Source organism: Manis javanica, chromosome 17, assembly GCF_040802235.1.
Source record: "Manis javanica isolate MJ-LG chromosome 17, MJ_LKY, whole genome shotgun sequence".
Lineage (NCBI taxonomy): Eukaryota > Metazoa > Chordata > Mammalia > Pholidota > Manidae > Manis > Manis javanica.
Window position 1 is genome coordinate 58,375,705 of NC_133172.1, and position 13,035 is coordinate 58,388,739.

At 52.7% G+C, this 13,035-nt stretch overlaps 1 long non-coding RNA gene across 3 annotated transcripts; it reads left to right on the forward strand.

The window, feature by feature from the left end:
• Positions 1-1,518: 1,518 nt before the first annotated feature.
• On the forward strand, positions 1,519-12,502 carry LOC108400463 (uncharacterized). Of its 3 annotated transcripts, XR_012126632.1 has the most exons (5): positions 1,519-2,638; positions 3,159-3,583; positions 4,916-5,094; positions 7,521-7,671; positions 11,731-12,502. It is a non-coding gene; the product is annotated as an uncharacterized lncRNA (long non-coding RNA). The 3 variants fall into 3 exon arrangements; XR_001853893.3 differs by lacking the exons at positions 1,519-2,638; positions 3,159-3,583 and having other exon boundaries at positions 4,611-5,094; XR_012126631.1 differs by lacking the exons at positions 1,519-2,638; positions 3,159-3,583; positions 7,521-7,671 and having other exon boundaries at positions 4,611-5,094.
• Positions 12,503-13,035: the final 533 nt, after the last annotated feature.

Below are 13,035 nucleotides of genomic sequence, written 5' to 3' on the forward strand. Positions count from 1 at the left end.
CAACACTGCCCTCTGAAGTTCAAGTTTGATTAGTCCTGGGGGGTTGGGGGGCGCCAAGAACAGGAGCCAGGGGACCCTAATGAGCAGCCAGAGCCGAGAACCATCCACCTCCCAGACACCTTGGAAATGATACGTGTGCCTGCAGACTCGGCCCGACACCAGCAAGGCTTTCTCCGGCCAGCCCCCTGGCCCTGCCCCTCCCCAGACCTGAGCTGCTCAAGCTCTCCGCCCTACAGCGCAAGCCCCTGGGCCCGCCTGGGCTGCCAGAGGCCCCTCTCACCCGGGCTTCCTTCAGACAGCAACGAGGACAAGGCATCTCTGCAGACAGGCCCTCCTGTCCTCCCCAGTGATCTCTGCCCACCCCTTTCAACTCCCGTGAAAACCCGATCACTTCACTATCTGCTCTCTTAGGCTCTGCAAATCCCGTTACTTCCCAGCCTGAAACCCCTTTGCTGCTGTCCCACTGCCTTGAGAATGAGACCTAACTTGCACACGGTGGCCTCTCAACTGCTGCCAATGTCCCATACCCAGTGCTCCAGCTTCATTTTGTGCCACCTGACACCTCACCCCTCAGCCACAGGGGCCCTCTGTGACCACAGGGCATTGGCACATGCTGCCCTCTCCACATGCTGCTCATCCTCCAGGGAGCAGCACCAATGGCCCCCTTCGGGGGACTCCCCTGCTTCCCTCCCGACTCTGTACCGGAAGGGCTGGAGAGGCAGAAAAGGCCTAAGCGGTTCCCCAGTGAAGCAGAGATGTAGAGAATGAACTACTGATTCTTGACAAATAAAACACAATACATGTAACCAAACATGGGCCCCTCTCTGTTCCTTCATTCTTCCGCTTCCTGAAGAGCCGCAGATCAGAACAGTTTCACTTTCCTTCTTAGCTCTACTTCAGAACGAGACGAAGAGCCCCAAATGGCAAGGGACACTCTGTGTCAGGGTTAGAAATCAACAGGGAAAGGTGAGAAACCAGGAGGGACTCCCCCCTAGAGGAGGCGGCCACCCCTCTGCTGCCATGTGGAAATGTGGCCCAGACTCGATGTTTCAAAAGAAGCTGGAAAATCACTTTTACATGAAATGTCCAGGTTCTGCATTTAAAGGAAGGTTCCCAGTTCTCATAAAATGCCTAGTGAGTGCTGAGTAAATATTTGTTGAAAGAATGTATAAATGAATGTTTAAGCCAACAAACATTTGCAGTGCCAGCCCCTTGTCACGAGACACCAAGCTGGAGATGAGAGTGAGACCATCCCTCCGCACAGGGCCTGGACCTGTGACTCATCTTCTGTCGTGCTTTTTAATAGCTCACGTAGGGAGGTCCCCTGGACCCCTGGCTCACACTGCATGCTAGCGTGTGGACAGAGTGGAAGCGGTGTGGCTTCTCACCGGCAAATTAGGTCGTGGGTTCCGGAGCACTTTCCCCTCCATGTCACAGTTGTCTTTAAATGGGACCCAGGCTGACACCTGCCTGGAAGGCTGCTGGGGCCTCAGCTGAGGTATGCCTGGTGCTCCACGCCTGGCCCTGGGGGACCTCGGGAAATGTCAGTCCCTTGAGGACTTCAGAGGAAATGTTTGCGTTTTAGAGAGCAGGGGACAGTGGGACTCTGGGGCCAGCTGCCCTTTCTGCTCCTGGCTGCCCCTAATCCTGTCGGGGCCTTGGCCCTGCAGGCCTGCTCCGTTCCCCCACCCGGTCACAGCAACCCACGTGACAGCTGTATGGGAGCCGCCACTTGATGCAGCCCTGCTGTCTTTCCGTCATTTGAATCCTCACAAAACCTGTGAGGTATTTGCAGATGAGAAAACGAGGACAGAGGGAAAAGTCCTTTGGGAGGGCGTAAGCGGCCTCCCCCGTGGGACAGGGGTGTGGGTGACTCAGAAGGGCTGGCAGGATGGGAGCCACGGGCCGGAGCCTGGAGCCCCTGCCTGCCCCCACATCCCCGCCGGACCGGAACTTCTCCCCGCAGCGCACCCCAGGAAAGGCAGCAGCCTGCAGCATGTGACTTAGAAATAAACGGGTGGGTCCCTTCTGGGGACTTCTCAGGAACTCGGCCCAGGCCTGGGTGGGACTTCCACAGCCCTTGGCAGAGGCCGGGCCGGGATGACCTCATGTTTGGATTAGGGACGTCCAGGATGGGACAAAGCTTGTCTTTATTTCGGGCCGATGACCTCGGTCCCAGTGGGTGAGTCCCTCCTAACTGACGGGAGAGGAGACCAAGCTCACTATGCTCCCGATGCCGAATAGAGTGGCAGGCCCAAAGGGTGTCCGAGCAGCCTCCGGCCTTTCCTGACACCTGCCGGGTGCCACCCGCCATCCTCAGTGCCCAGGATACCAAGCCGGCCGTGGAGACTCTGACCTGGAGCACCTCCCCTTTGCTTGAGCGTCGGAGTCACCTGGGCAGCGCCCACCAACACCTGCACCTGGGCTCCGCCTGAGACCCATTAAATTAGAACCTCTCCAGTGGAGCCCACGTGTTGGCATTTTTCTGAAGCTTCCAAGTTGACTTGCAACCAGGGCTGGGAGCTACTCCATCAGTAAATAAAAGCCTACATTTTTTTAGCCTTTATCTTGTACCAGGCTCTAAAAATTTTATATATGTAAATAATACTTAATTCACTGTCCACAGGACTCCTTGGAGGTAGGTACTATTACCATTACCCCTATTTTACAGATGAGGAAACTGAGTCACAGACTAGTGAAGCCATTTTCCTGGTGCTAGAGGGTAGCAGGCCTAGGATTAAATCCCAGAAGGGCTGATCTCTGAGCCCGTGTGCTTAAACACTGCCCATTGCTGCCAGATGGGATAGGACGGGCCTTGTGCAAACATGGAGGCAAAACAGATCTGGGAATCAAAGAGGGCCACAGGCCAAATACAAGTGGCACATTAATGGGAAAAGCACAGATTTTTTAGAGTGGAAAAGATCTGAGTTCAAATCCTGGGTTTATCACTCCCCAGTGCATGACCCTGGACAAAGAAGTTATTTAACATTTCTGTGCCTCAGTCTCCCCATGGGTGAATAGTGAGTGCCCACCTTATACAAAGCTGGTGAGATAGCAAATGGGAAACACCCAGCACAGGGCCTGGCGATGGGGTCCAGGTGTTCAGTGAGGGCTAATTCTGCATCTGTCTTTCCTCCCCTACCTCCCCCACCTCCCAGTTCCCCCCCTCCCCAGCTACCCAAGACTGTCTCAGTGTGGACCCAGAGAGCAAACCTGAAGGGGCTCCTGCAGACCTGCTGTGATCTCCACAAAATGCTGAGAGCCTGGGACTCACCCTAAGGAGCTGAGATGGATTTGTTTTGAAAGGATCTTGGAAAAGAAGACGATTCTTCCCCAGCCAAGAAACAACCTTTCTTTAATCAACATTCCTGATCACAGAGACGGATTTGCCCAAAGGCCTCTTGGCTTTCACGCAGTCCTGTTATTCTCAGGAGTGATGGGCCTCCGGGGTGCTGGGGATGCCCGCAGCACTGAAGGCCTGCAGGAACTCAGGGTGCCTGTGTATTAGCCCCCATGCTTTTTGCATCAATTGCTTCTCAAATAAGGAGCTACCAGACAGAGCAGCTCCAGGGCATGGCAGAAGGTAAGCAGCCATCTGCAGGATGCGGGCCTAGTGAGAATTTTCCCACCGCCTCTGGGTGGGGAGCAAGAGGCCTGTGTGCTAGGCGGGGCCTGTGCTCTGGCTCCGCTGGGGTGGCCAGCAAGGCAAAGGAGAGAGAGTGCGGGCCTCGGAGTCCAGCCCGGGGTTTGACAAGGGTCTGCACCTACAGAGCTGTGTGGCTTTGCACATGGGACTTCATCTTTGAGGACCTCAGTTTTCTCACCTGAGAAACAGGCTTGATCACAGAAGTGCGGATTAAATGAGGTGACGAAGGCTGGGGCACATCAGGGCTGTTCAATTAGTGATAGCCTTTAGTTTAGCAGTAGTAGCTGTGTCAGTTCAAACAGCCTCCGATCAAATATCCAACAGACTAGGGGAAGTAGTTCTAGTCATTAAGGTAATGTTAATACCGTGATTATCATGGGCTACTGTGAATCCAATATCTGATAAATAATATCTGATATCCAAAAAATAATATCCAATATCCAACAAATAGCAAATAAAATATGCATAGGTAGTAGTAGTAGTTATATCCTTTCAAATAAATATCCTGTGAATCAGTAGCAGGGCTAGTAACACTCATGAGAATGACTTAAATACTATTATTGTGCGTAACTGAATCCAACATCCAATAAATAATACCCAATATCCAATAACATAAGTAGTAGAAACAATTAAAGTAATTTAGATAATTTTAATACTGGGATTGCCAGAAGCTACTGTGAATTCTAAGGGGAGCCATAAAACGGGGCCAGCGGGCTGGGCGGCGGTGGTGCGGGCTGGGCAGACCCCTTCTGACGGAGAACAAAAACTGGCATGAAAAACGCAGGCCCATCCGCCCTGAGGCTTCCTTCTCACGGGCGGGGGACTGGCCGTGTCCCCTCCTCCCCGCGCGGTCCCCCGCTCCCCGCTACGAATGTCCAACACCCAGTTCCCGGCCGGACGCAGAAAGGGCCAGCAGAGGGCACCCCAAACCCACAGGGCCGAGGGCTCTGACGCGCGCGGGGGCCGGACCCGGGGGAGAAGCGAGGCGGCGCCCCTTGCATTCTGTCCCCTCCCGACCAGGTCCGCCGGGCTCTGGGCAGCGCTGAGGGACCCCGCTGGTGACGGCTGGGAGGGGCTGAGGGCCTCCCGTCGGCGGCCCTGCTCAGGGCGCTCTGGCCGTGCAGCTGCGGGGGGAGGTGGGTCTGGTCCCTCCCCTGCGTGGGGCAGCCGCGTCCACGGGACGGCGGGCTCCTGGCTGCGCGCCGAGAGCACACTCTGGCCCGTTTTCCAGCGGGGCAGCTCCGCAGGGCCCCTACTCTCCGTTTGCAGCAGGGCCACGTCTGCATTCAGGGTCCCAGGAGGACAGAAGTGACCCGGCTCCCCGCCCCTGGGTGCGCCCAGGCAGACCCCCGGGGTCCATGCACACCGCGCTTTCTTCCTCAACCCAGCCAACCACGGGACCTGCCCACGCTGCCCTGGAAAGAGCTCTCGAATCTCCTGAGAGGCAGGTGGGTGGTGGTCGAGGCTGGGGGTCCCACCGATGCAAAGATGGGCAGGGGCGTAAGTCCTCGGTGTCCCCTTGTTTCCTTTTCTGTAAAAATGGCGCTGATAATCCCAGTGAACCTGTGATAAAGGACTTCTGGGATGGCCATGGGAGCAGGCCCCGCATAGGGCACAGGCCACAGAAGATTGCTCGGGCCTTTTTCTCAATGCCTGTCTGCTGACCCAGGCCGCTGTCATTCGTCCACCCACCTCCCAGACAGCTCAGGCTACCTTCGTCTCCCTTCTACATGGCCCCTGCTGTCACCTCCTGCCGCCTAGACAGTCTGGGCCATGGTCCTCTCCTTCCACAGGACTCCCACAGCCTCCTACCTGGCCTCCCCACCTCGTGGCCTCGGCCGTCCATCATCCGCCCTGTAGCCAGGCTGACTTTTCTAAAATGCGAATCTGATCATGTCCCTGCCTGTTCAACCTCAGCCAACAGCTCCCCATTAAATCTGGGACTTAGTTCCAGCTCCTTATGATTTACGAGGCCTTCGGTCCCCTGGCCTGTGCCCTACCCTCTCGCCTCTTCCCTGTGTGTGACCGCCAGAGCCCAACCACTGGCGGCAGGTTGGAAATTCGACACGCCTCTTGGTAGTTTTTAAATGTTTGCACCTTGATAAAACAGGAAACTATATTTTTTATTAACATAAAGGACACCTCTCTCTCTGTTGGTACATACAAGGGCTTTAGAACATACACTCTATCCAAGGGACCTGCTGTTGACCTGAAAGTGTCTTTCCGTTGACATTCTCTGCCCTGATCCGTGGGCGGTGGTAACCGTTCACACTCCTTAAAGACTGACCGTATCTTAGGGGGATTCAGTTCCCAAGTCTTGTTCACCGTGGGGGCAGCCATGTCTGCTGTCAGAGCTGCTGTCCTCCCCTGGGACACACAGATGGCATCCCTGAAGGGTCAGCACCAGCAAGAGGTGTTTTTAATTCCCACCTGAGGGCATTGTTTTAGAGGGGGTGCTGGGACACTCTGCTGCCCCCTCCTGCTTCACCCCCAAGGTTTGCATGCTCCCTGGTGGGCACCCCAGGCTGACTGGCCCCTCCACTCAGCCCTGGCCCACCAGCAGCATGAGGCCATTTCCGGGGCTCCTGACTCAGGGGCTCAAAACATTCAGACCCGACGCTTTTTTTTTTTCCTGAAACTGTTATTTCACTATGTGCCTTCCTATCCTGAAGATGAATTCATAGACCTGTAAGTCACCTGTACTGGTGATTTCCAAGCCTCAGTCTGGTGTCCTATTTATAATACAAAGGGGGAAGATTAAAAGGAAAGTAACCTGCCATAAAATCCTATGTGGGGATGCTGGACCCCCTCAGAGAAGTAAGGGAGCCAGAGCTTAGCCCATCCTAGGACCCCCAGGAAGGCAATGGCTCTAAGTGCAGAGGGTCGCAGGTGCATCCTCTGGGTGAGGCCACTGGGGACGTGACTTTCTGAAATGGTGACCAGCTCTTGGTTAACGTCCAAAAAAAACAAAGAACAACCTTCCCGCAACAGACACAGTGGTTGCACTCCTGGAAAATTCAGAGACTGTTAAAACTGGGCAGGAAAAGAACATTTGCCTTTATATCTATCTAAAATGAAGTTGGATTCTAGATGCAGGTAATTTCAAGCAGGGTTTTCGCCTACATGAGTGCCAGGTGAGACGCTGGACTGTCATGTGGGACACAGGCCTGTTCTTTGTTGTAGGGGACGTCCAGGTTCATGCCACTGCTACCACCAAATTCCAGTGGCTCCCACATAGGTGTATGGGACAGATTTCCCACCCTGGTAACGGCAGTCCTGCCGCAGGAGAACAGGGGCTGGGGGGTCCTTTGCTCGGCGCTCCTTCCTGTCCTCGCCAAAGGAGCCTCTCTCTATGGATCTTTGCGAATCCGTTCCTCCAGGAAGCCCACCTTGCCCTGCCAAGCTGGGTAAATGCCCTTGTCTGCCTACAGCCCACCCTGAGCACCTCACTGACTTAGCTGTCTATCCCCAGGAAGCCAGACGCCTTTGCTGGCCCTTCACCCTCTGACCCTAGGTCAGCCTCAGTGCCTGGCATACAGTAGGCACTTGATAAATGTTTGTCAAAGACACAGTCACTTGGTCCTCACAAAAGCTTAGGAGGTGTTCTTATTCCCATGTTTCAGACGAGGAAACTGAGGCTCAGAGATGCCCAAGGTCACACAGGGAACTAGGCTATGAATCTGGAACTTCAAGTCTCCAGAGAGGTGTCTTCTACTCATTCTCCCTTACTGCCCTGCTCAGCATCCCAAGAGGTGTCCCTCAAAGATGACAGCCAGGTCCCCACCAGCCTCCCTGACGGCCCTGCCCTTCCTGGACGTAAAGCCCTGGGCTCCAGCCCTCCCCACCCCACACGACGCTTCCTGCTCCCGAGCAGGGTCGCGCTCCTGGCTCGCTCTCCAGCTCGACTGGCTTCCAGCCAGAGCAGATGTGGAGTCGCCCTGAATTGGCCGCCATGAATGAGGAGCAGGGACAGCCATTGCCAGAGTCACAGCATCACAGAGCAAACGACAGAGGCATCTACCTCGGTAGGTCACTCCATACCTCTGGTGACATGAAGATTCAGCCTGTAAACTGAGTGTTTGGGAGCATATGATGATTATCGAGGTCTCTTGCGCCTTTTGTGTTTTAGGATTCACCCAACAAATATTTTTTGAGCACCTACTATGTGCCTCAAGACTGAGATGCATTCCAAAACAAAGTTAAGAACCTGTCCTACCTACCACCCCCATTCCCTTCCTCCATCCCCACTTCATTTTTCTCCTTAGCTCCTGATACACTATTGATGATCTCCTGTGTTTGTCTCTTCACAGTGAGCCTCTGTACGGCCCTCTTCACAGCAACTAGCACAGGGCTTGGCACGTGCTAGGCCCTCAGTAAATACACAGTGAATGAATGAACTGGTTTCACGGCATTCAGAGTCCTTATCAATTCCCAACAACCATGGACACAGTCTTGGGAGTGGGTGTAATCCACAGGACAGTCCTCTTCCCTGTCGTGAGCCTCCCAACCCCAGAGGCTGTAGGCAGGCCGGGTTATTGCCGCCTTCCACAGGAGGAAGGCCGCTCCCAGACCAAAAGGGACAAGCCCTGGCTCCCTGGGTCTTCAGGAGGACGTGCATGATCCTAGCTGCCACCTGCCCAGGTTGTTTCCACTCATTTGCTATTTCCATCAGTGCCACAAAGACCATCTTGGCAAGTGATGTCTTTGTCCACATGCACAAGCCTGTCTGTGTAGAAAATTCCTTCCTTGCCTTGTAGAAGGCAATGGAAAGGGATTAACCACTATCCATAATTTCTTGTCATCTTCCCTTACCCCCACCGCACCCACCACTCTTCATCTGCCTTTCCGGCCTGGTCCTGAATCAGAAGCATTTTGCAAAGTTCAGGCACAAGACACACTTCATTTTTATTCTGTTGCATAAGATACTATTTACATTGTAAGAATTTTCCATGTTGCTACACAGTCATCAAAATTACGTTTTTGTGGCTGTGTGACAATGTCCCTGGGCAGATAGGTCATGATGTTTGAAGTCATTACCCTACGCACACTCTTCAGGTTTATTTTCTCTCCCAGATAATTCTGCAGAGAACATTTCCCAATAGCTTTTAAATAAATTTAAAAAAAGGATAATTTCTTTAGAATAGATTTCCAAGCATGGTATTAGTCAAAGGCTATGAACAATTTCATGGTGTTCACTTCAAGTTGCCAAATTGCTTTTGCAAGGAGATGGGTGGCTTGGCACTGACACAGGTGGTATCTGGGCCTGCCTACCTTACCCGCCGTGGCCCAGCATTGAGTCACAACTAGCCTTACCAAGAACACACATGGGGCCTTCCTCAGAGGGGCTTCAGTCTGGGTGCCTTGACTTCTCTATCCCCCCTGCCCGTGCCTTTGTGGATGCTGATGGGTGCAGCCCTGAACCCTGGCTCACCGATCACTTCATCTCTCAGATCTTGTTTTCTTATCTGAAAAATGTAGGGTGACGAACTGTCCCTGTTTTCACGGGATGTGGGACTCTCAGTGCTAAAGTCAGGCATGTCCGGGGCAGACCAGGACTCATTGGTCAGCCTGGTAGGAGTAGGATAATGGCAGGCCCCACCAAGACTTGTTGTGAGTAGAAAATGAGCTGACCCAATGAAAGGGCAGCTCCCTGGACTCCGGGCCGCTCCTGATTCACTGCTAGAGGCAGGTGGGAGGGCCGGCTGCTTGTCAAGCACCAAGGACCCTACCACCCCCACCTCAGACACACCAAGCATCCTCCACCACACAGCTCCCCGGGGCCCAGAATCAGGCCAGCACACAGTAGGTGCTCACTAAACAGGCATTCAGTGAACTCAGGGATGGTTCAGATCCTGCTTGCACATAGCTCTCTTTCTAGGGGACGCACTGGGTGTTATTCCACATAGAATAAAGTGGTCCTTCAATTATAGTTTCTTTGACAATGTCAGCTGCCCCATCACAGGAGGCGCTCACACAAATCGTCTGTGTTTGAGACAACCACTAGGGAGCCCCTGGCCTCCCCTACATGGCCCTGGTGTCCCCAGTCTACTTCCTACACTCAGGACACCTGCCTCTCTGACTGTCACATGCCCCCTGTCATTTACAGGGCTTCCCTCCCTGGGCTTTCTCAGTGGCCCGGCCCAGGGAACCCCAGGCCCCCTAGGGGCTCCTTGATGTGGGCAGGTGAGGGTGGGGGTTGGGGGCAGGGATTCTCACCACTCCTGAGGTTGAACATATTCCATACACTTGTTTACCCTTTGTCTTTCCCCCCTGGGCCTTTAGGGGGTTATGGGCTCTGGGATTTTGCGTGACTTTTTTGCTGAAAACTGGGTTCATGTTGTCTTACTGGCAGCTTCTCTCTTGGCATATTTTTGTTCTTTTCTTTCATATTACCATGCTGTGAAAGATGGATCTGAGTTTTTCTGTCTCTTTACGAAAAAAAAGTGAGAGAAAATTGCTATGTTGTGTTGTTCTTTTTGAAGTCTGTGTGTGTGCGTGTGTGTGAGCAGATGCCCACAAATATGGGGAAGATACTTCTTAATGAAACTCACCTAGTGTATGGAGAAATGCTTCTAACCTCTGGGGGGGAAGCGGGGTGACGTATGTGCAGAGAGGGTAGTGAATTAGACTCTTGGGTGCAGTTTGCGTGGGGCCCACCCTGCCCTCACCTACTGGGCAGTCAATATTTGTGGATTACATGACTTTTGCCTTATTACTTTTAATCTTTGTCAAGAAGCATAACATTCTAGATTCAGCTGAAGTCACCAACTTCAGGGGACTCTTTGTATCCAGGTTGTCTCTTCTCTCCCCCGGAATCTATCACCACCCTCGGTTACTTCTCTTCCACACGTGTTTTCATACTAATACCATTCATTTAGGTTTGCAAAAAATGAGATATAGCAGAAGGTTTATGCTTTTCAAACTTTATGGCCAAGGCTTTGCCCTGCCGTGTCACTCTGCACCTTGCTTCCGTCGGTGGCTTTCTCTCCTGGAAAGTGTCCCGTTGGATGGATGGACCACAGTGAGCGCGCCATTCCTTGGCTGATGGCTGTATCGGTTTCTAGGGCCACTGTAATAAAATACCACAAACAGAAATGTATCCTCTCACAGTTCTGGAGGCTGAAAGTGTGAAATCGAAGTGTTGGCAGGGTCGGTTCCCTCTGAGGCCCGGGAGGGAAAGTGTGTTCAGCGGTCTCTCCCAGCTCCTGCGGGCCTCGGGCCGTCTGAGCTGGTGAATGACCTTCTCCAGGAGCCCGCCCACCATCTTATCTCTATGTGTTTCTGTCTCCATTTCCAAATTTTCCTGTTTTCGGATATTGGTTGTAGTGGATCAGGACCCACTCATAAGACCTCATTTTAACATAATTACCTTGTTAATGAACTATTACAGACACAGTCACATTTTGAGGTCCTGGGAGTTAGAGCTTCAATTTATGACTTTGTGGGGAGGGACACAGTTCACCCCTAACACCAAGAGAGGCCATTGTTTTCCACCCTGGCTGCACCAACGCACATTAGCCAGCAGGGCATAGGCCCGCCTGCTTCTCCACCATCCTCAGGCTACTGGGCACTGTCAGACTTTGCTATTTTCTGCCAATCCAATGAAGTGTAATGGCATGTCGCTGTTATTTAATGTGCATACCCCTCCCCAACATGGCACTGAGATTGAGCACATTTTCCCATGTTATTGCCTGTGCTTTGGCGAATTCCCTATTCATACCTCTGCCCATTTTCCAGTTGAAATTAAGAGTATCTATCATCAATTTGATACATAGGAATTCTTTATAAATCCTGGATCCCGTCCTGCATTACAAGACTTTTCTGCTGGCCTACAGCTTCTCCTCACACTTGTTTATAGCATCCTTTGATGTACAGAGGCTTTTCTTTTTAATGTAGTCAAGTGTGCATCCTGCCCCAAGGTTTATCTTGTTTAAGAAATCCTTCCTTACATCAAGGTCATGGAAATACTGTCTTATATTTTCTACTGAATAATTTCAAGTTTAGTTCTCATGAGTTGGCCTTAGCCCGCCTGGAACTGATTTGTGGGTGAGATGTATGAAAAGAATCTAATTTTGTTTTCCCAGGTGGAGGGCCAATGGCTGTGCCAAACACATTTCATGCTCTGGTTTCTGGGTGCGTTGAGGCCTCGACACACTGTACCCCAACATCAACGCCGCTGCATCCCTGGGCATTTCGCCCTGAAGGCTGAGTGTTCAACCCTGTGACGTGGTGCCTGCTCTGAGGACGAGCCCAGAGGACCTGCCGCTGGGACCGCAGCCTTTCGGAAGGGGCTTCAGCTATGGGGATGGTATTAGTGTCCTGGGGCTGCCGTAACAAACCACCCCAAATTTGGAACCTGAAAACAACAGGAACGTCCTCTCTCACTGTTCAGGAGGCCAGAATTCAGAAACCAAGGTTTCATCAGGGCTGGTTCCTCCTAAAGGCCCAGAGGGAGAATCTATTCCCTGCCTCTCCCAGCTTCTGGGGTTCCCAGCAATTCTCAACCTTCCGTGGCTTCTAGATGCACCACTCGGATCTCTGCCTGCATCTTTCTGCCCCATGTTTCTGCTTCTCTTCTCTCCTAAGGACTGTGTGTATTTCAGGCCCACTCTAATCCAGCACCATCTCATCTTGGGATCCTGAACAGAATGCAATTTACCTTTTTCCACATAAGGTCACATGCACAGGTTTTGGGGGGACAAAGCTTTCCCCGGGCCCCCTTACTGGGTGAATGGCATTCAGTCCACCATTCTCTGTCTTTCCCCCCAACCCCACAACTCCCAGATCCTGGGATGAGTTATCCCACTCCTGGAACTGTATCTTCAGGAACCGATTCAATAGCATGAAAAAAACCATTCTCTCTTTGTTGTTCTTTGTTAATAACATTGGAAAGTTGGAAACAGCCCCCAGGAGAGGCAGTAATTACTTAATGACTTCAATAACATTCATGCAAACTTACTGCAGACTCAGTGGGCCCGGAGGGAGCAGGCAAGCAGGGAGCCCAGCTGCCGCCTCCAGCGTGGGGCTGCTGGCGCAGTGACCTGAGGATCGCAGCTCGCCGCCCAGGAGTGGGCATGGAGGGAAGCCTCGCCTCAGTGAGTGTGTGCTCCTGAAACGGAGTCACGACAGCTACTCCGGCCTGTGAACCAGGCAGAGACAGTCCAGCTATGGGAGGGGGCGGCCTGCACGAATGCAGCAGGGCCACCTCGCTGGGACCCACAATGGGCCCAGATGACAAACACAGCGACCCAAAAGGGCATGGGACTAGGTAGGAAATATAGTATAAAAATTGATTCAGAAGGGGGCCTTGTAAAGGAGAATTGGCATATGATCCAGCAATCCTACTTCTGGGCATATACCCATACACCCCAGAAAAAACAGGGACTCAA